Below are 14,124 nucleotides of genomic sequence, written 5' to 3' on the forward strand. Positions count from 1 at the left end.
TTTACCTTGTTTATAAAAATTCTACCAATTTAACTTTCGTTCAGGGGGCTCGGTGGCGCAATGGTAGCGCTTCTGAAACCAGATCAGAAAGCTGCGTGTTGGAATCACGTTCGGGTCAAAGAAATAATAAAAATCAGTTTTTAAGTTGTTTTTAAAATTCTACCAATTAAACCTTCGTAAAGGGGACTCGGTGGCGCAATGGTAGCGCGTCTGACTCCAGATCAGAAGGCTGCGTGTTCGAATCACGTCCGGGTCAAACAAATAATAAAGGTTAGTTTTTACGTTGTTTATAGAAATTCTACCAATTAAACCGTCAGGGGGCTCGGTGGCGCAATGGTAGCGCGTCTGACACCAGATCAGAAGGCTACGTGTTCGAATCACGTCTGGGTCAAAGAAATAATTAAAACTTAGTTTTTAAGTTGTTTATAGAATTCTACCAATTAAACCTCGTAAAGGGGGCTCGGTGGCGCAATAGTAGCGCGTCTGACTCCAGATCAGAAGGCTGGATGTTGGAATCACGTCCGGGTCAAAGAAATAATAAAAATCAGTTTTTAAGTTGTTTTTAAAATTTTACCAATTAAACCTTCGTAAAGGGGGCTCGGTGGCGCAATGGTAGCGCGTGTGACTCCAGATCAGAAGGCTTTGTGTTGGAATCACGTCCGGGTCAAAGAAATAATAAAAATCAGTTTTTAAGTGTTTTTTAAAATTCTACCAATTAAACCTTCGTAAAGGGGGCTTGGTGGCGCAATGGTAGCACGTCTGACTCCAGATCAGAAGGCTGCGTGTTCGAAACACGTCTGACTCCAGATCAGAAGGCTGCGTGTTCGAATCACGTCCGGGTCAAACAAATAATAATATTTAGTTTTTACGTTGTTTATAGGAATTCTACCAATTTAACCTTCGTTCATGGGGCTCGGTGGCGCAATGTCAGCGCGTCTGATTCCAGATCAGAAGGTTGCGTGTTCGAATCACGTCCGGGTCAAACAAATAATAAAATTTAGTTTTTACCTTGTTTATAAAAATTCTACCAATTTTACTTTCGTTCAGGGGGCTCGGTGGCGCAATGGTAGCGCTTCTGAAACCAGATCAGAAAGCTGCGTGTTGGAATCACGTTCGGGTCAAACAAATAATAAAAATAAGTTTTTAAGTTGTTTTTAAAATTCTACCAATTAAAGCTTCGTAAAGGGGACTCGGTGGCGCAATGGTAGCGCGTCTGACTCCAGATCAGAAGGCTGCGTGTTCGAATCACGTCCGGGTCAAACAAATAATAAAGGTTAGTTTTTACGTTGTTTATAGAAATTCTACCAATTAAACCGTCAGGGGGCTCGGTGGCGCAATGGTAGCGCGTCTGACATTAGATCAGAAGGCTGCGTGTTCGAATCACGTCCGGATCAAACAAATAATAAAACTAAGTTTTTATGTTGTTTTTAAAATTCTACCAATTAAACCTTCGTAAAGGGGGCTCGGTGGCGCAATGGTAGCGCGTCTGACTCCAGAACAGAAGGCTGCGTGTTCGAATCACGTCCGGGTCAAACAAATAATAAAACTAAGTTTTTATGTTGTTTTTAAAATTCTACCAATTAAACCTTCGTAAAGGGGGCTCGGTGGCGCAATGGTAGCGCGTCTGACTCCAGAACAGAAGGCTGTGTGTTCGAATCACGTCCGGGTCAAACAAATAATAAAAATAAGTTTTTAAGTTGTTTTTAAAATTCTACCAATTAAAGCTTCGTAAAGGGGACTCGGTGGCGCAATGGTAGCGCGTCTGACTCCAGATCAGAAGGCTGCGTGTTCGAATCACGTCCGGGTCAAACAAATAATAAAGGTTAGTTTTTACGTTGTTTATAGAAATTCTACCAATTAAACCGTCAGGGGGCTCGGTGGCGCAATGGTAGCGCGTCTGACATTAGATCAGAAGGCTGCGTGTTCGAATCACGTCCGGATCAAACAAATAATAAAGGTTAGTTTTTACGTTGTTTATAGAAATTCTACCAATTAAACCGTCAGGGGACTCGGTGGCGCAATGGTAGCGCGTCTGACTCCAGATCAGAAGGCTGCGTGTTCGAATCACGTCCGGGTCAAACAAATAATAAAATTTAGTTTTTACGTTGTTTATAGAAATTCTACCAATTAAACCTTCGTAAAGGGGACTAGGTGGCGCAATGGTAGCGCGTCTGACTCCAGATCAGTAGGCTGCGTGTTCGAATCACGTCCGGGTCAAACAAATAATAAAATTTAGTTTTTACGTTGTTTATAGAAATTCTACCAATTAAACCTTCGTAAAAGGGACTCGGTGGCGCAATGGTAGCGCGTCTGACTCCAGATCAGAAGGCTTTGTGTTGGAATCACGTCCGGGTCAAAGAAATAATAAAAATCAGTTTTTAAGTGTTTTTTAAAATTCTACCAATTAAACCTTCGTAAAGGGGGCTTGGTGGCGCAATGGTAGCACGTCTGACTCCAGATCAGAAGGCTGCGTGTTCGAAACACGTCTGTCTCCAGATCAGAAGGCTGCGTGTTCGAAACACGTCTGACTCCAGATCAGAAGGCTGCGTGTTCGAATCACGTCCGGGTCAAACAAATAATAATATTTAGTTTTTACGTTGTTTATAGGAATTCTACCAATTTAACCTTCGTTCAGGGGGCTCGGTGGCGCAATGTCAGCGCGTCTGATTCCAGATCAGAAGGCTGCGTGTTCGAATCACGTCCGGGTCAAACAAATAATAAAATTTAGTTTTTACGTTGTTTATAGAAATTCTACCAATTAAACCTTCGTAAAGGGGGCTCGGTGGCGCAATAGTAGCGCGTCTGACTCCGGATCAGAAGGCTGCGTGTTGGAATCACGTTCGGGTCAAAGAAATAATAAAAATCAGTTTTTAAGTTGTTTTTAAAATTCTACCAATTAAACCTTCGTAAAGGGGGCTCGGTGGCGCAATGGTAGCGCGTCTGACTCCAGAACAGAAGGCTGCGTGTTCGAATCACGTCCGGGTCAAACAAATAATAAAACTAAGTTTTTATGTTGTTTTTAGAATTCTACCAATTAAAGCTTCGTAAAGGAGACTCGGTGGCGCAATGGTAGCGCGTCTGACTCCAGAACAGAAGGCTGCGTGTTCGAATCACGTCCGGGTCAAACAAATAATAAAAATAAGTTTTTAAGTTGTTTTTAAAATTCTACCAATTAAAGCTTCGTAAAGGGGACTCGGTGGCGCAATGGTAGCGCGTCTGACTCCAGATCAGAAGGCTGCGTGTTCGAATCACGTCCGGGTCAAACAACTAATAAAATTTAGTTTTTACGTTGTTTATAGAAATTCTACCAATTAAACCTTCGTAAAGGGGACTAGGTGGCGCAATGGTAGCGCGTCTGACTCCAGATCAGAAGGCTGCGTGTTCGAATCACGTCCGGGTCAAACAAATAATAAAAATTAGTTTTTACGTTGTTTATAGAAATTCTACCAATTAAACCTTCGTAAAAGGGACTCGGTGGCGCAATGGTAGCGCGTCTGACTCCAGATCAGAAGGCTGCGTGTTCGAATCACGTCCGGATCAAACAAATAATAAAGGTTAGTTTTTACGTTGTTTATAGAAATTCTACCAATTAAACCGTCAGGGGCTCGGTGGCGCAATGGTAGCGCGTCTGACACCAGATCAGAAGGCTGCGTGTTCGAATCACGTCTGGGTCAAAGAAATAATTAAAACTTAGTTTTTAAGTTGTTTATAGAATTCTACCAATTAAATCTCGTAAAGGGGGCTCGGTGGCGCAATAGTAGCGCGTCTGACTCCAGATCAGAAGGCTGGATGTTGGAATCACGTCCGGGTCAAAGAAATAATAAAAATCAGTTTTTAAGTTGTTTTTAAAATTTTACCAATTAAACCTTCGTAAAGGGGGCTCGGTGGCGCAATGGTAGCGCGTCTGACTCCAGATCAGAAGGCTTTGTGTTGGAATCACGTCCGGGTTAAAGAAATAATTAAAATCAGTTTTTAAGTGTTTTTTAAAATTCTACCAATTAGACCTTCGTAAAGGGGGCTTGGTGGCGCAATGGTAGCACGTCTGACTCCAGATCAGAAGGCTGCGTGTTCGAATCACGTCCGGGTCAAACAAATAATAAAATTTAGTTTTTACGTTGTTTATAGGAATTCTACCAATTTAACCTTCGTTCAGGGGGCTTGGTGGCGCAATGTCAGCGCGTCTGATTCCAGATCAGAAGGCTGCGTGTTCGAATCACGTCCGGGTCAAACAAATAATAAAATTTAGTTTTTACGTTGTTTATAGAAATTCTACCAATTAAACCTTCGTAAAGGGGACTAGGTGGCGCAATGGTAGCGCGTCTGACTCCAGATCAGAAGGCTGCGTGTTCGAATCACGTCCGGGTCAAACAAATAATAAAAATTAGTTTTTACGTTGTTTATAGAAATTCTACCAATTAAACCTTCGTAAAAGGGACTCGGTGGCGCAATGGTAGCGCGTCTGACTCCAGATCAGAAGGCTGCGTGTTCGAATCACGTCCGGATCAAACAAATAATAAAGGTTAGTTTTTACGTTGTTTATAGAAATTCTACCAATTAAACCGTCAGGGGCTCGGTGGCGCAATGGTAGCGCAATGGTAGCGCGTCTGACACCAGATCAGAAGGCTGCGTGTTCGAATCACGTCTGGGTCAAAGAAATAATTAAAACTTAGTTTTTAAGTTGTTTATAGAATTCTACCAATTAAATCTCGTAAAGGGGGCTCGGTGGCGCAATAGTAGCGCGTCTGACTCCAGATCAGAAGGCTGGATGTTGGAATCACGTCCGGGTCAAAGAAATAATAAAAATCAGTTTTTAAGTTGTTTTTAAAATTTTACCAATTAAACCTTCGTAAAGGGGGCTCGGTGGCGCAATGGTAGCGCGTCTGACTCCAGATCAGAAGGCTTTGTGTTGGAATCACGTCCGGGTTAAAGAAATAATTAAAATCAGTTTTTAAGTGTTTTTTAAAATTCTACCAATTAGACCTTCGTAAAGGGGGCTTGGTGGCGCAATGGTAGCACGTCTGACTCCAGATCAGAAGGCTGCGTGTTCGAATCACGTCCGGGTCAAACAAATAATAAAATTTAGTTTTTACGTTGTTTATAGGAATTCTACCAATTTAACCTTCGTTCAGGGGGCTTGGTGGCGCAATGTCAGCGCGTCTGATTCCAGATCAGAAGGCTGCCTGTTCGAATCACGTCCGGGTCAAACAAATAATAAAATTTAGTTTTTACGTTGTTTATAGGAATTCTACCAATTTAACCTTCGTAAAGGGGGCTCGGTGGCGCAATGTCAGCGCGTGTGATTCCAGGTCAGAAGGCTGCGTGTTCGAATCACGTCCGGGTCAAACAAATATTAAAATTTAGTTTTTACCTTGTTTATAAAAATTCTACCAATTTAACCTTGTTTATAAAAATTCTACTAATTTAACCTTGTTTATAAAAATTTTACCAATTTAACCTTCGTTCAGGGGGCTCGGTGGCGCAATAGTAGCGCGTCTGACTCCGGATCAGAAGGCTGCGTGTTGGAATCACGTTCGGGTCAAAGAAATAATAAAAATCAGTTTTTAAGTTGTTTTTAAAATTCTACCAATTAAACCTTCGTAATGGGGGCTCGGTGGCGCAATGGTAGCGCGTCTGACTCCAGAACAGAAGGCTGCGTGTTCGAATCACGTCCGGGTCAAACAAATAATAAAACTAAGTTTTTATGTTGTTTTTAGAATTCTACCAATTAAAGCTTCGTATAGGAGACTCGGTGGCGCAATGGTAGCGCGTCTGACTCCAGAACAGAAGGCTGCGTGTTCGAATCACGTCCGGGTCAAACAAATAATAAAAATAAGTTTTTAAGTTGTTTTTAAAATTCTACCAATTAAAGCTTCGTAAAGGGGACTCGGTGGCGCAATGGTAGCGCGTCTGACTCCAGATCAGAAGGCTGCGTGTTCGAATCACGTCCGGGTCAAACAAATAATAAAGGTTAGTTTTTACGTTGTTTATAGAAATTCTACCAATAAAACCTTCGTAAAGGGGACTCGGTGGCGCAATGGTAGCGCGTCTGACTCCAGATCAGAAGGCTGCGTGTTCGAATCACGTCCGGGTCAAACAAATAATAAAGGTTAGTTTTTACGTTGTTTATAGAAATTCTACCAATTAAACCTTCGTAAAGGGGACTCGGTGGCGCAATGGTAGCGCGTCTGACTCCAGATCAGAAGGCTGCGTGTTCGAATCACGTCCGGGTCAAACAAATAATAAAGGTTAGTTTTTACGTTGTTTATAGAAATTCTACCAATTAAACCGTCAGGGGGCTCGGTGGCGCAATGGTAGCGCGTCTGACTCCAGATCAGAAGGCTGCGTGTTCGAATCACGTCCGGGTCAAACAAATAATAAAATTTAGTTTTTACGTTGTTTATAGAAATTCTACCAATTAAACCTTCGTAAAGGGGACTCGGTGGCGCAATGGTAGCGCGTCTGACTCGAGATCAGAAGGCTGCGTGTTCGAATCACGTCCGGGTCAAACATATAATAAAATTTAGTTTTTACGTTGTTTATAGAAATTCTACCAATTAAACCGTCAGGGGGCTCGGTGGCGCAATGGTAGCGCGTCTGACTCCAGATCAGAAGGCTGCGTGTTCGAATCACGTCCGGGTCAAACAAATAATAAAGGTTAGTTTTTACGTTGTTTATAGAAATTCTACCAATTAAACCGTCAGGGGGCTCGGTGGCGCAATGGTAGCGCGTCTGACTCCAGATCAGAAGGCTGCGTGTTCGAATCACGTCCGGGTCAAACAAATAATAAAATTTAGTTTTTACGTTGTTTATAGAAATTCTACCAATTAAACCTTCGTAAAGGGGGCTTGGTGGCGCAATGGTAGCACGTCTGACTCCAGATCAGAAGGCTGCGTGTTCGAAACACGTCTGTCTCCAGATCAGAAGGCTGCGTGTTCGAAACACGTCTGACTCCAGATCAGAAGGCTGCGTGTTCGAATCACGTCCGGGTCAAACAAATAATAATATTTAGTTTTTACGTTGTTTATAGGAATTCTACCAATTTAACCTTCGTTCAGGGGGCTCGGTGGCGCAATGTCAGCGCGTCTGATTCCAGATCAGAAGGCTGCGTGTTCGAATCACGTCCGGGTCAAACAAATAATAAAATTTAGTTTTTACGTTGTTTATAGAAATTCTACCAATTAAACCTTCGTAAAGGGGGCTCGGTGGCGCAATAGTAGCGCGTCTGACTCCGGATCAGAAGGCTGCGTGTTGGAATCACGTTCGGGTCAAAGAAATAATAAAAATCAGTTTTTAAGTTGTTTTTAAAATTCTACCAATTAAACCTTCGTAAAGGGGGCTCGGTGGCGCAATGGTAGCGCGTCTGACTCCAGAACAGAAGGCTGCGTGTTCGAATCACGTCCGGGTCAAACAAATAATAAAACTAAGTTTTTATGTTGTTTTTAGAATTCTACCAATTAAAGCTTCGTAAAGGAGACTCGGTGGCGCAATGGTAGCGCGTCTGACTCCAGAACAGAAGGCTGCGTGTTCGAATCACGTCCGGGTCAAACAAATAATAAAAATAAGTTTTTAAGTTGTTTTTAAAATTCTACCAATTAAAGCTTCGTAAAGGGGACTCGGTGGCGCAATGGTAGCGCGTCTGACTCCAGATCAGAAGGCTGCGTGTTCGAATCACGTCCGGGTCAAACAACTAATAAAATTTAGTTTTTACGTTGTTTATAGAAATTCTACCAATTAAACCTTCGTAAAGGGGACTAGGTGGCGCAATGGTAGCGCGTCTGACTCCAGATCAGAAGGCTGCGTGTTCGAATCACGTCCGGGTCAAACAAATAATAAAAATTAGTTTTTACGTTGTTTATAGAAATTCTACCAATTAAACCTTCGTAAAAGGGACTCGGTGGCGCAATGGTAGCGCGTCTGACTCCAGATCAGAAGGCTGCGTGTTCGAATCACGTCCGGATCAAACAAATAATAAAGGTTAGTTTTTACGTTGTTTATAGAAATTCTACCAATTAAACCGTCAGGGGCTCGGTGGCGCAATGGTAGCGCGTCTGACACCAGATCAGAAGGCTGCGTGTTCGAATCACGTCTGGGTCAAAGAAATAATTAAAACTTAGTTTTTAAGTTGTTTATAGAATTCTACCAATTAAATCTCGTAAAGGGGGCTCGGTGGCGCAATAGTAGCGCGTCTGACTCCAGATCAGAAGGCTGGATGTTGGAATCACGTCCGGGTCAAAGAAATAATAAAAATCAGTTTTTAAGTTGTTTTTAAAATTTTACCAATTAAACCTTCGTAAAGGGGGCTCGGTGGCGCAATGGTAGCGCGTCTGACTCCAGATCAGAAGGCTTTGTGTTGGAATCACGTCCGGGTTAAAGAAATAATTAAAATCAGTTTTTAAGTGTTTTTTAAAATTCTACCAATTAGACCTTCGTAAAGGGGGCTTGGTGGCGCAATGGTAGCACGTCTGACTCCAGATCAGAAGGCTGCGTGTTCGAATCACGTCCGGGTCAAACAAATAATAAAATTTAGTTTTTACGTTGTTTATAGGAATTCTACCAATTTAACCTTCGTTCAGGGGGCTTGGTGGCGCAATGTCAGCGCGTCTGATTCCAGATCAGAAGGCTGCGTGTTCGAATCACGTCCGGGTCAAACAAATAATAAAATTTAGTTTTTACGTTGTTTATAGAAATTCTACCAATTAAACCTTCGTAAAGGGGACTAGGTGGCGCAATGGTAGCGCGTCTGACTCCAGATCAGAAGGCTGCGTGTTCGAATCACGTCCGGGTCAAACAAATAATAAAAATTAGTTTTTACGTTGTTTATAGAAATTCTACCAATTAAACCTTCGTAAAAGGGACTCGGTGGCGCAATGGTAGCGCGTCTGACTCCAGATCAGAAGGCTGCGTGTTCGAATCACGTCCGGATCAAACAAATAATAAAGGTTAGTTTTTACGTTGTTTATAGAAATTCTACCAATTAAACCGTCAGGGGCTCGGTGGCGCAATGGTAGCGCAATGGTAGCGCGTCTGACACCAGATCAGAAGGCTGCGTGTTCGAATCACGTCTGGGTCAAAGAAATAATTAAAACTTAGTTTTTAAGTTGTTTATAGAATTCTACCAATTAAATCTCGTAAAGGGGGCTCGGTGGCGCAATAGTAGCGCGTCTGACTCCAGATCAGAAGGCTGGATGTTGGAATCACGTCCGGGTCAAAGAAATAATAAAAATCAGTTTTTAAGTTGTTTTTAAAATTTTACCAATTAAACCTTCGTAAAGGGGGCTCGGTGGCGCAATGGTAGCGCGTCTGACTCCAGATCAGAAGGCTTTGTGTTGGAATCACGTCCGGGTTAAAGAAATAATTAAAATCAGTTTTTAAGTGTTTTTTAAAATTCTACCAATTAGACCTTCGTAAAGGGGGCTTGGTGGCGCAATGGTAGCACGTCTGACTCCAGATCAGAAGGCTGCGTGTTCGAATCACGTCCGGGTCAAACAAATAATAAAATTTAGTTTTTACGTTGTTTATAGGAATTCTACCAATTTAACCTTCGTAAAGGGGGCTCGGTGGCGCAATGTCAGCGCGTGTGATTCCAGGTCAGAAGGCTGCGTGTTCGAATCACGTCCGGGTCAAACAAATATTAAAATTTAGTTTTTACCTTGTTTATAAAAATTCTACCAATTTAACCTTGTTTATAAAAATTCTACTAATTTAACCTTGTTTATAAAAATTTTACCAATTTAACCTTCGTTCAGGGGGCTCGGTGGCGCAATAGTAGCGCGTCTGACTCCGGATCAGAAGGCTGCGTGTTGGAATCACGTTCGGGTCAAAGAAATAATAAAAATCAGTTTTTAAGTTGTTTTTAAAATTCTACCAATTAAACCTTCGTAATGGGGGCTCGGTGGCGCAATGGTAGCGCGTCTGACTCCAGAACAGAAGGCTGCGTGTTCGAATCACGTCCGGGTCAAACAAATAATAAAACTAAGTTTTTATGTTGTTTTTAGAATTCTACCAATTAAAGCTTCGTATAGGAGACTCGGTGGCGCAATGGTAGCGCGTCTGACTCCAGAACAGAAGGCTGCGTGTTCGAATCACGTCCGGGTCAAACAAATAATAAAAATAAGTTTTTAAGTTGTTTTTAAAATTCTACCAATTAAAGCTTCGTAAAGGGGACTCGGTGGCGCAATGGTAGCGCGTCTGACTCCAGATCAGAAGGCTGCGTGTTCGAATCACGTCCGGGTCAAACAAATAATAAAGGTTAGTTTTTACGTTGTTTATAGAAATTCTACCAATAAAACCTTCGTAAAGGGGACTCGGTGGCGCAATGGTAGCGCGTCTGACTCCAGATCAGAAGGCTGCGTGTTCGAATCACGTCCGGGTCAAACAAATAATAAAGGTTAGTTTTTACGTTGTTTATAGAAATTCTACCAATTAAACCTTCGTAAAGGGGACTCGGTGGCGCAATGGTAGCGCGTCTGACTCCAGATCAGAAGGCTGCGTGTTCGAATCACGTCCGGGTCAAACAAATAATAAAGGTTAGTTTTTACGTTGTTTATAGAAATTCTACCAATTAAACCGTCAGGGGGCTCGGTGGCGCAATGGTAGCGCGTCTGACTCCAGATCAGAAGGCTGCGTGTTCGAATCACGTCCGGGTCAAACAAATAATAAAATTTAGTTTTTACGTTGTTTATAGAAATTCTACCAATTAAACCTTCGTAAAGGGGACTCGGTGGCGCAATGGTAGCGCGTCTGACTCGAGATCAGAAGGCTGCGTGTTCGAATCACGTCCGGGTCAAACATATAATAAAATTTAGTTTTTACGTTGTTTATAGAAATTCTACCAATTAAACCTTCGTAAAGGGGACTCGGTGGCGCAATGGTAGCGCGTCTGACTCCAGATCAGAAGGCTGCGTGTTCGAATCACGTCCGGGTCAAACAAATAATAAAATTTAGTTTTTACGTTGTTTATAGAAATTCTACCAATTAAACCTTCGTAAAGGGGACTCGGTGGCGCAATGGTAGCGCGTCTGACTCCAGATCAGAAGGCTGCGTGTTCGAATCACGTCCGGGTCAAACAAATAATAAAGGTTAGTTTTTACGTTGTTTATAGAAATTCTACCAATTAAACCGTCAGGGGGCTCGGTGGCGCAATGGTAGCGCGTCTGACACCAGATCAGAAGGCTCCGTGTTCGAATCACGTCTGGGTCAAAGAAATAATTAAAACTTAGTTTTTAAGTTGTTTATAGAATTCTACCAATTAAATCTCGTAAAGGGGGCTCGGTGGCGCAATAGAAGCGCGTCTGACTCCAGATCAGAAGGCTGGATGTTGGAATCACGTCCGGGTCAAAGAAATAATAAAGATCAGTTTTTAAGTTGTTTTTAAAATTCTACCAATTAAACCTTCGTAAAGGGGGCTCGGTGGCGCAATGGTAGCGCGTCTGACTCCAGAACAGAAGGCTGCGTGTTCGAATCACGTCCGGGTCAAACAAATAATAAAATTTAGTTTTTACGTTGTTTATAGAAATTCTACCAATTAAACCTTCGTAAAGGGGACTCGGTGGCGCGATGGTAGCGCGTCTGACTCCAGATCAGAAGGCTGCGTGTTCGAATCACGTCCGGGTCAAACAAATAATAAAATTTAGTTTTTACGTTATTTATAGAAATTCTACCAATTAAACCTTCGTAAAGGGGACTCGGTGGCGCAATGGTAGCGCGTCTGACTCCAGATCAGAAGGCTGCGTGTTCGAATCACGTCCGGGTCAAACAAATAATAAAATTTAGTTTTTACGTTATTTATAGAAATTCTACCAATTAAACCTTCGTACAGGGGACTCGGTGGCGCAATGGTAGCGCGTCTGACTCCAGATCAGAAGGCTGAGTGTTCGAATCACGTCCGGGTCAAACAAATAATAAAGGTTAGTTTTTACGTTGTTTATAGAAATTCTACCAATTAAACCGTCAGGGGCTCGGTGGCGCAATGGTAGCGCGTCTGACACCAGATCAGAAGGCTCCGTGTTCGAATCACGTCTGGGTCAAAGAAATAATTAAAACTTAGTTTTTAAGTTGTTTATAGAATTCTACCAATTAAATCTCGTAAAGGGGGCTCGGTGGCGCAATAGAAGCGCGTCTGACTCCAGATCAGAAGGCTGGATGTTGGAATCACGTCCGGGTCAAAGAAATAATAAAGATCAGTTTTTAAGTTGTTTTTAAAATTCTACCAATTAAACCTTCGTAAAGGGGGCTCGGTGGCGCAATGGTAGCGCGTCTGACTCCAGAACAGAAGGCTGCGTGTTCGAATCACGTCCGGGTCAAACAAATAATAAAATTTAGTTTTTACGTTTTTTATAGAAATTCTACCAATTAAACCTTCGTAAAGGGGACTCGGTGGCGCAATGGTAGTGCGTCTGACTCCAGATCAGAAGGCTGCGTGTTCGAATCACGTCCGGGTCAAACAAATAATAAAATTTAGTTTTTACGTTTTTTATAGAAATTCTACCAATTAAACCTTCGTAAAGGGGACTCGGTGGCGCAATGGTAGTGCGTCTGACTCCAGATCAGAAGGCTGCGTGTTCGAATCACGTCCGGGTCAAACAAATAATAAAGGTTAGTTTTTACGTTGTTTATAGAAATTCTACCAATTAAACCGTCAGGGGGCTCGGTGGCGCAATGGTAGCGCGTCTGACACCACATCAGAAGGCTGCGTGTTCGAATCACGTCTGGGTCAAAGAAATAATTAAAACTTAGTTTTTAAGTGGTTTATAGATTTCTACCAATTAAACTTCGTAAAGGTGGCTCGGTGGCGCAATAGTAGCGCGTCTGACTCCAGATAAGAAGGCTGCGTGTTGGAATCACGTCCGGGTCAAAGAAATAATAAAAATCAGTTTTTAAGTTGTTTTTAAAATTCTACCAATTAAACCTTCGTAAAGGGGGCTCGGTGGCGCAATAGTAGCGCGTCTGACTCCAGATCAGAAGGCTGCGTGTTGGAATCACGTTCGGGTCAAAGAAATAATAAAAATTAGTTTTTAAGTTGTTTTTTAAATTCTACCAATTAAACCTTCGTAAAGGGGGCTCGGTGGCGCAATGGTAGCGCGTCTGACTCCAGAACAGAAGGCTGCGTGTTCGAATCACGTCCGGGTCAAACAAATAATAAAATTTAGTTTTTACGTTTTTTATAGAAATTCTACCAATTAAACCTTCGTAAAGGGGACTCGGTGGCGCAATGGTAGCGCGTCTGACTCCAGATCAGAAGGCTGCGTGTTCGAATCACGTCCGGGTCAAACAAATAATAAAGGTTAGTTTTTACGTTGTTTATAGAAATTCTACCAATTAAACCGTCAGGGGGCTCGGTGGCGCAATGGTAGCGCGTCTGACACCAGATCAGAAGGCTGCGTGTTCGAATCACGTCTGGGTCAAAGAAATAATTAAAACATAGTTTTTAAGTTTTTTTAAAATTCTACCAACTAAACCTTCGTAAAGGGGGCTCGGTGGCGCAATGGTAGCGCGTCTGACTCCAGATCAGAAGGCTTTGTGTTGGTATCACGTCCGGGTCAAAGCAATAATAAAAAACAGTTTTTAAGTGTTTTTTAAAATTCTACCAATTAAACCTTCGTAAAGGGGGCTTGGTGGCGCAATGGTAGCACGTCTGACTCCAGGTCAGAAGGCTGCGTGTTCGAATCACGTCCGGGTCAAACAAATAATAAAATTTAGTTTTTACGTTGTTTATAGAAATTCTACCAATTAAACCTTCGTAAAGGGGACTCGGTGGCGCAATGGTAGCGCGTCTGACTCCAGATCAGAAGGCTGCGTGTTCGAATCACGTCCGGGTCAAACAAATAATAAAATTTAGTTTTTACGTTGTTTATAGAAATTCTACCAATTAAACCGTCAGGGGGCTCGGTGGCGCAATGGTAGCGCGTCTGACTCCAGGTCAGAAGGCTGCGTGTTCGAATCACGTCCGGGTCAAACAAATAATAAAATTTAGTTTTTACGTTGTTTATAGAAATTCTACCAATTAAACCTTCGTAAAGGGGACTCGGTGGCGCAATGGTAGCGCGTCTGACTCCAGATCAGAAGGCTGCGTGTTCGAATCACGTCCGGGTCAAACAAATAATAAAATTTAGTTTTTACGTTATT

General features: G+C 42.4%; 61 non-coding genes across 61 annotated transcripts; all 61 read left to right on the forward strand.

The window, feature by feature from the left end:
• Window positions 1–184: 184 nt before the first annotated feature.
• Window positions 185–256, forward strand: TRNAW-CCA (transfer RNA tryptophan (anticodon CCA)). The gene has a single exon. It is a non-coding gene; the product is annotated as a tRNA-Trp (tRNA).
• A 63-nt stretch (window positions 257–319) lies between these two features.
• On the forward strand, window positions 320–391 carry TRNAW-CCA (transfer RNA tryptophan (anticodon CCA)). The gene has a single exon. It is a non-coding gene; the product is annotated as a tRNA-Trp (tRNA).
• Window positions 392–1,187: 796 nt separating this feature from the next.
• On the forward strand, window positions 1,188–1,259 carry TRNAW-CCA (transfer RNA tryptophan (anticodon CCA)). Its single transcript has one exon. It is a non-coding gene; the product is annotated as a tRNA-Trp (tRNA).
• A 201-nt stretch (window positions 1,260–1,460) lies between these two features.
• TRNAW-CCA (transfer RNA tryptophan (anticodon CCA)) lies at window positions 1,461–1,532 on the forward strand. Its single transcript has one exon. It is a non-coding gene; the product is annotated as a tRNA-Trp (tRNA).
• A 204-nt stretch (window positions 1,533–1,736) lies between these two features.
• On the forward strand, window positions 1,737–1,808 carry TRNAW-CCA (transfer RNA tryptophan (anticodon CCA)). Its single transcript has one exon. It is a non-coding gene; the product is annotated as a tRNA-Trp (tRNA).
• A 198-nt stretch (window positions 1,809–2,006) lies between these two features.
• Window positions 2,007–2,078, forward strand: TRNAW-CCA (transfer RNA tryptophan (anticodon CCA)). Its single transcript has one exon. It is a non-coding gene; the product is annotated as a tRNA-Trp (tRNA).
• A 698-nt stretch (window positions 2,079–2,776) lies between these two features.
• TRNAR-CCG (transfer RNA arginine (anticodon CCG)) lies at window positions 2,777–2,848 on the forward strand. The gene has a single exon. It is a non-coding gene; the product is annotated as a tRNA-Arg (tRNA).
• A 66-nt stretch (window positions 2,849–2,914) lies between these two features.
• TRNAW-CCA (transfer RNA tryptophan (anticodon CCA)) lies at window positions 2,915–2,986 on the forward strand. The gene has a single exon. It is a non-coding gene; the product is annotated as a tRNA-Trp (tRNA).
• Window positions 2,987–3,052: 66 nt separating this feature from the next.
• Window positions 3,053–3,124, forward strand: TRNAW-CCA (transfer RNA tryptophan (anticodon CCA)). Its single transcript has one exon. It is a non-coding gene; the product is annotated as a tRNA-Trp (tRNA).
• A 66-nt stretch (window positions 3,125–3,190) lies between these two features.
• TRNAW-CCA (transfer RNA tryptophan (anticodon CCA)) lies at window positions 3,191–3,262 on the forward strand. The gene has a single exon. It is a non-coding gene; the product is annotated as a tRNA-Trp (tRNA).
• Window positions 3,263–3,329: 67 nt separating this feature from the next.
• Window positions 3,330–3,401, forward strand: TRNAW-CCA (transfer RNA tryptophan (anticodon CCA)). Its single transcript has one exon. It is a non-coding gene; the product is annotated as a tRNA-Trp (tRNA).
• A 67-nt stretch (window positions 3,402–3,468) lies between these two features.
• On the forward strand, window positions 3,469–3,540 carry TRNAW-CCA (transfer RNA tryptophan (anticodon CCA)). The gene has a single exon. It is a non-coding gene; the product is annotated as a tRNA-Trp (tRNA).
• A 62-nt stretch (window positions 3,541–3,602) lies between these two features.
• Window positions 3,603–3,674, forward strand: TRNAW-CCA (transfer RNA tryptophan (anticodon CCA)). The gene has a single exon. It is a non-coding gene; the product is annotated as a tRNA-Trp (tRNA).
• Window positions 3,675–4,016: 342 nt separating this feature from the next.
• Window positions 4,017–4,088, forward strand: TRNAW-CCA (transfer RNA tryptophan (anticodon CCA)). Its single transcript has one exon. It is a non-coding gene; the product is annotated as a tRNA-Trp (tRNA).
• A 206-nt stretch (window positions 4,089–4,294) lies between these two features.
• On the forward strand, window positions 4,295–4,366 carry TRNAW-CCA (transfer RNA tryptophan (anticodon CCA)). Its single transcript has one exon. It is a non-coding gene; the product is annotated as a tRNA-Trp (tRNA).
• A 67-nt stretch (window positions 4,367–4,433) lies between these two features.
• On the forward strand, window positions 4,434–4,505 carry TRNAW-CCA (transfer RNA tryptophan (anticodon CCA)). The gene has a single exon. It is a non-coding gene; the product is annotated as a tRNA-Trp (tRNA).
• Window positions 4,506–4,992: 487 nt separating this feature from the next.
• TRNAW-CCA (transfer RNA tryptophan (anticodon CCA)) lies at window positions 4,993–5,064 on the forward strand. The gene has a single exon. It is a non-coding gene; the product is annotated as a tRNA-Trp (tRNA).
• Window positions 5,065–5,467: 403 nt separating this feature from the next.
• Window positions 5,468–5,539, forward strand: TRNAR-CCG (transfer RNA arginine (anticodon CCG)). The gene has a single exon. It is a non-coding gene; the product is annotated as a tRNA-Arg (tRNA).
• Window positions 5,540–5,605: 66 nt separating this feature from the next.
• On the forward strand, window positions 5,606–5,677 carry TRNAW-CCA (transfer RNA tryptophan (anticodon CCA)). The gene has a single exon. It is a non-coding gene; the product is annotated as a tRNA-Trp (tRNA).
• Window positions 5,678–5,743: 66 nt separating this feature from the next.
• Window positions 5,744–5,815, forward strand: TRNAW-CCA (transfer RNA tryptophan (anticodon CCA)). Its single transcript has one exon. It is a non-coding gene; the product is annotated as a tRNA-Trp (tRNA).
• A 66-nt stretch (window positions 5,816–5,881) lies between these two features.
• TRNAW-CCA (transfer RNA tryptophan (anticodon CCA)) lies at window positions 5,882–5,953 on the forward strand. Its single transcript has one exon. It is a non-coding gene; the product is annotated as a tRNA-Trp (tRNA).
• Window positions 5,954–6,020: 67 nt separating this feature from the next.
• Window positions 6,021–6,092, forward strand: TRNAW-CCA (transfer RNA tryptophan (anticodon CCA)). Its single transcript has one exon. It is a non-coding gene; the product is annotated as a tRNA-Trp (tRNA).
• A 67-nt stretch (window positions 6,093–6,159) lies between these two features.
• Window positions 6,160–6,231, forward strand: TRNAW-CCA (transfer RNA tryptophan (anticodon CCA)). Its single transcript has one exon. It is a non-coding gene; the product is annotated as a tRNA-Trp (tRNA).
• Window positions 6,232–6,294: 63 nt separating this feature from the next.
• Window positions 6,295–6,366, forward strand: TRNAW-CCA (transfer RNA tryptophan (anticodon CCA)). Its single transcript has one exon. It is a non-coding gene; the product is annotated as a tRNA-Trp (tRNA).
• A 67-nt stretch (window positions 6,367–6,433) lies between these two features.
• Window positions 6,434–6,505, forward strand: TRNAS-CGA (transfer RNA serine (anticodon CGA)). The gene has a single exon. It is a non-coding gene; the product is annotated as a tRNA-Ser (tRNA).
• Window positions 6,506–6,568: 63 nt separating this feature from the next.
• Window positions 6,569–6,640, forward strand: TRNAW-CCA (transfer RNA tryptophan (anticodon CCA)). Its single transcript has one exon. It is a non-coding gene; the product is annotated as a tRNA-Trp (tRNA).
• A 63-nt stretch (window positions 6,641–6,703) lies between these two features.
• TRNAW-CCA (transfer RNA tryptophan (anticodon CCA)) lies at window positions 6,704–6,775 on the forward strand. The gene has a single exon. It is a non-coding gene; the product is annotated as a tRNA-Trp (tRNA).
• Window positions 6,776–7,196: 421 nt separating this feature from the next.
• Window positions 7,197–7,268, forward strand: TRNAR-CCG (transfer RNA arginine (anticodon CCG)). Its single transcript has one exon. It is a non-coding gene; the product is annotated as a tRNA-Arg (tRNA).
• Window positions 7,269–7,334: 66 nt separating this feature from the next.
• TRNAW-CCA (transfer RNA tryptophan (anticodon CCA)) lies at window positions 7,335–7,406 on the forward strand. Its single transcript has one exon. It is a non-coding gene; the product is annotated as a tRNA-Trp (tRNA).
• A 66-nt stretch (window positions 7,407–7,472) lies between these two features.
• TRNAW-CCA (transfer RNA tryptophan (anticodon CCA)) lies at window positions 7,473–7,544 on the forward strand. The gene has a single exon. It is a non-coding gene; the product is annotated as a tRNA-Trp (tRNA).
• Window positions 7,545–7,610: 66 nt separating this feature from the next.
• Window positions 7,611–7,682, forward strand: TRNAW-CCA (transfer RNA tryptophan (anticodon CCA)). The gene has a single exon. It is a non-coding gene; the product is annotated as a tRNA-Trp (tRNA).
• Window positions 7,683–7,749: 67 nt separating this feature from the next.
• TRNAW-CCA (transfer RNA tryptophan (anticodon CCA)) lies at window positions 7,750–7,821 on the forward strand. The gene has a single exon. It is a non-coding gene; the product is annotated as a tRNA-Trp (tRNA).
• A 67-nt stretch (window positions 7,822–7,888) lies between these two features.
• TRNAW-CCA (transfer RNA tryptophan (anticodon CCA)) lies at window positions 7,889–7,960 on the forward strand. Its single transcript has one exon. It is a non-coding gene; the product is annotated as a tRNA-Trp (tRNA).
• A 62-nt stretch (window positions 7,961–8,022) lies between these two features.
• TRNAW-CCA (transfer RNA tryptophan (anticodon CCA)) lies at window positions 8,023–8,094 on the forward strand. Its single transcript has one exon. It is a non-coding gene; the product is annotated as a tRNA-Trp (tRNA).
• A 342-nt stretch (window positions 8,095–8,436) lies between these two features.
• Window positions 8,437–8,508, forward strand: TRNAW-CCA (transfer RNA tryptophan (anticodon CCA)). Its single transcript has one exon. It is a non-coding gene; the product is annotated as a tRNA-Trp (tRNA).
• Window positions 8,509–8,714: 206 nt separating this feature from the next.
• Window positions 8,715–8,786, forward strand: TRNAW-CCA (transfer RNA tryptophan (anticodon CCA)). The gene has a single exon. It is a non-coding gene; the product is annotated as a tRNA-Trp (tRNA).
• Window positions 8,787–8,853: 67 nt separating this feature from the next.
• Window positions 8,854–8,925, forward strand: TRNAW-CCA (transfer RNA tryptophan (anticodon CCA)). The gene has a single exon. It is a non-coding gene; the product is annotated as a tRNA-Trp (tRNA).
• A 487-nt stretch (window positions 8,926–9,412) lies between these two features.
• Window positions 9,413–9,484, forward strand: TRNAW-CCA (transfer RNA tryptophan (anticodon CCA)). The gene has a single exon. It is a non-coding gene; the product is annotated as a tRNA-Trp (tRNA).
• A 264-nt stretch (window positions 9,485–9,748) lies between these two features.
• Window positions 9,749–9,820, forward strand: TRNAR-CCG (transfer RNA arginine (anticodon CCG)). The gene has a single exon. It is a non-coding gene; the product is annotated as a tRNA-Arg (tRNA).
• Window positions 9,821–9,886: 66 nt separating this feature from the next.
• On the forward strand, window positions 9,887–9,958 carry TRNAW-CCA (transfer RNA tryptophan (anticodon CCA)). Its single transcript has one exon. It is a non-coding gene; the product is annotated as a tRNA-Trp (tRNA).
• Window positions 9,959–10,024: 66 nt separating this feature from the next.
• On the forward strand, window positions 10,025–10,096 carry TRNAW-CCA (transfer RNA tryptophan (anticodon CCA)). Its single transcript has one exon. It is a non-coding gene; the product is annotated as a tRNA-Trp (tRNA).
• Window positions 10,097–10,162: 66 nt separating this feature from the next.
• Window positions 10,163–10,234, forward strand: TRNAW-CCA (transfer RNA tryptophan (anticodon CCA)). The gene has a single exon. It is a non-coding gene; the product is annotated as a tRNA-Trp (tRNA).
• A 67-nt stretch (window positions 10,235–10,301) lies between these two features.
• On the forward strand, window positions 10,302–10,373 carry TRNAW-CCA (transfer RNA tryptophan (anticodon CCA)). The gene has a single exon. It is a non-coding gene; the product is annotated as a tRNA-Trp (tRNA).
• Window positions 10,374–10,440: 67 nt separating this feature from the next.
• On the forward strand, window positions 10,441–10,512 carry TRNAW-CCA (transfer RNA tryptophan (anticodon CCA)). The gene has a single exon. It is a non-coding gene; the product is annotated as a tRNA-Trp (tRNA).
• Window positions 10,513–10,575: 63 nt separating this feature from the next.
• Window positions 10,576–10,647, forward strand: TRNAW-CCA (transfer RNA tryptophan (anticodon CCA)). The gene has a single exon. It is a non-coding gene; the product is annotated as a tRNA-Trp (tRNA).
• Window positions 10,648–10,714: 67 nt separating this feature from the next.
• On the forward strand, window positions 10,715–10,786 carry TRNAS-CGA (transfer RNA serine (anticodon CGA)). The gene has a single exon. It is a non-coding gene; the product is annotated as a tRNA-Ser (tRNA).
• Window positions 10,787–10,853: 67 nt separating this feature from the next.
• Window positions 10,854–10,925, forward strand: TRNAW-CCA (transfer RNA tryptophan (anticodon CCA)). The gene has a single exon. It is a non-coding gene; the product is annotated as a tRNA-Trp (tRNA).
• A 67-nt stretch (window positions 10,926–10,992) lies between these two features.
• Window positions 10,993–11,064, forward strand: TRNAW-CCA (transfer RNA tryptophan (anticodon CCA)). The gene has a single exon. It is a non-coding gene; the product is annotated as a tRNA-Trp (tRNA).
• A 339-nt stretch (window positions 11,065–11,403) lies between these two features.
• On the forward strand, window positions 11,404–11,475 carry TRNAW-CCA (transfer RNA tryptophan (anticodon CCA)). The gene has a single exon. It is a non-coding gene; the product is annotated as a tRNA-Trp (tRNA).
• Window positions 11,476–11,542: 67 nt separating this feature from the next.
• On the forward strand, window positions 11,543–11,614 carry TRNAW-CCA (transfer RNA tryptophan (anticodon CCA)). The gene has a single exon. It is a non-coding gene; the product is annotated as a tRNA-Trp (tRNA).
• A 67-nt stretch (window positions 11,615–11,681) lies between these two features.
• Window positions 11,682–11,753, forward strand: TRNAW-CCA (transfer RNA tryptophan (anticodon CCA)). Its single transcript has one exon. It is a non-coding gene; the product is annotated as a tRNA-Trp (tRNA).
• Window positions 11,754–11,820: 67 nt separating this feature from the next.
• TRNAW-CCA (transfer RNA tryptophan (anticodon CCA)) lies at window positions 11,821–11,892 on the forward strand. The gene has a single exon. It is a non-coding gene; the product is annotated as a tRNA-Trp (tRNA).
• Window positions 11,893–12,230: 338 nt separating this feature from the next.
• TRNAW-CCA (transfer RNA tryptophan (anticodon CCA)) lies at window positions 12,231–12,302 on the forward strand. Its single transcript has one exon. It is a non-coding gene; the product is annotated as a tRNA-Trp (tRNA).
• Window positions 12,303–12,369: 67 nt separating this feature from the next.
• TRNAW-CCA (transfer RNA tryptophan (anticodon CCA)) lies at window positions 12,370–12,441 on the forward strand. Its single transcript has one exon. It is a non-coding gene; the product is annotated as a tRNA-Trp (tRNA).
• A 67-nt stretch (window positions 12,442–12,508) lies between these two features.
• TRNAW-CCA (transfer RNA tryptophan (anticodon CCA)) lies at window positions 12,509–12,580 on the forward strand. The gene has a single exon. It is a non-coding gene; the product is annotated as a tRNA-Trp (tRNA).
• A 477-nt stretch (window positions 12,581–13,057) lies between these two features.
• TRNAW-CCA (transfer RNA tryptophan (anticodon CCA)) lies at window positions 13,058–13,129 on the forward strand. The gene has a single exon. It is a non-coding gene; the product is annotated as a tRNA-Trp (tRNA).
• Window positions 13,130–13,196: 67 nt separating this feature from the next.
• On the forward strand, window positions 13,197–13,268 carry TRNAW-CCA (transfer RNA tryptophan (anticodon CCA)). The gene has a single exon. It is a non-coding gene; the product is annotated as a tRNA-Trp (tRNA).
• A 63-nt stretch (window positions 13,269–13,331) lies between these two features.
• Window positions 13,332–13,403, forward strand: TRNAW-CCA (transfer RNA tryptophan (anticodon CCA)). The gene has a single exon. It is a non-coding gene; the product is annotated as a tRNA-Trp (tRNA).
• Window positions 13,404–13,746: 343 nt separating this feature from the next.
• On the forward strand, window positions 13,747–13,818 carry TRNAW-CCA (transfer RNA tryptophan (anticodon CCA)). The gene has a single exon. It is a non-coding gene; the product is annotated as a tRNA-Trp (tRNA).
• Window positions 13,819–13,881: 63 nt separating this feature from the next.
• TRNAW-CCA (transfer RNA tryptophan (anticodon CCA)) lies at window positions 13,882–13,953 on the forward strand. Its single transcript has one exon. It is a non-coding gene; the product is annotated as a tRNA-Trp (tRNA).
• A 67-nt stretch (window positions 13,954–14,020) lies between these two features.
• On the forward strand, window positions 14,021–14,092 carry TRNAW-CCA (transfer RNA tryptophan (anticodon CCA)). Its single transcript has one exon. It is a non-coding gene; the product is annotated as a tRNA-Trp (tRNA).
• Window positions 14,093–14,124: the final 32 nt, after the last annotated feature.

This window comes from Phalangium opilio, unplaced genomic scaffold, assembly GCF_054372755.1.
Source record: "Phalangium opilio isolate 3A_F unplaced genomic scaffold, DU_Popi_V2 ptg000352l_1, whole genome shotgun sequence".
In the NCBI taxonomy this organism is placed as follows: Eukaryota; Metazoa; Arthropoda; class Arachnida; order Opiliones; family Phalangiidae; genus Phalangium; species Phalangium opilio.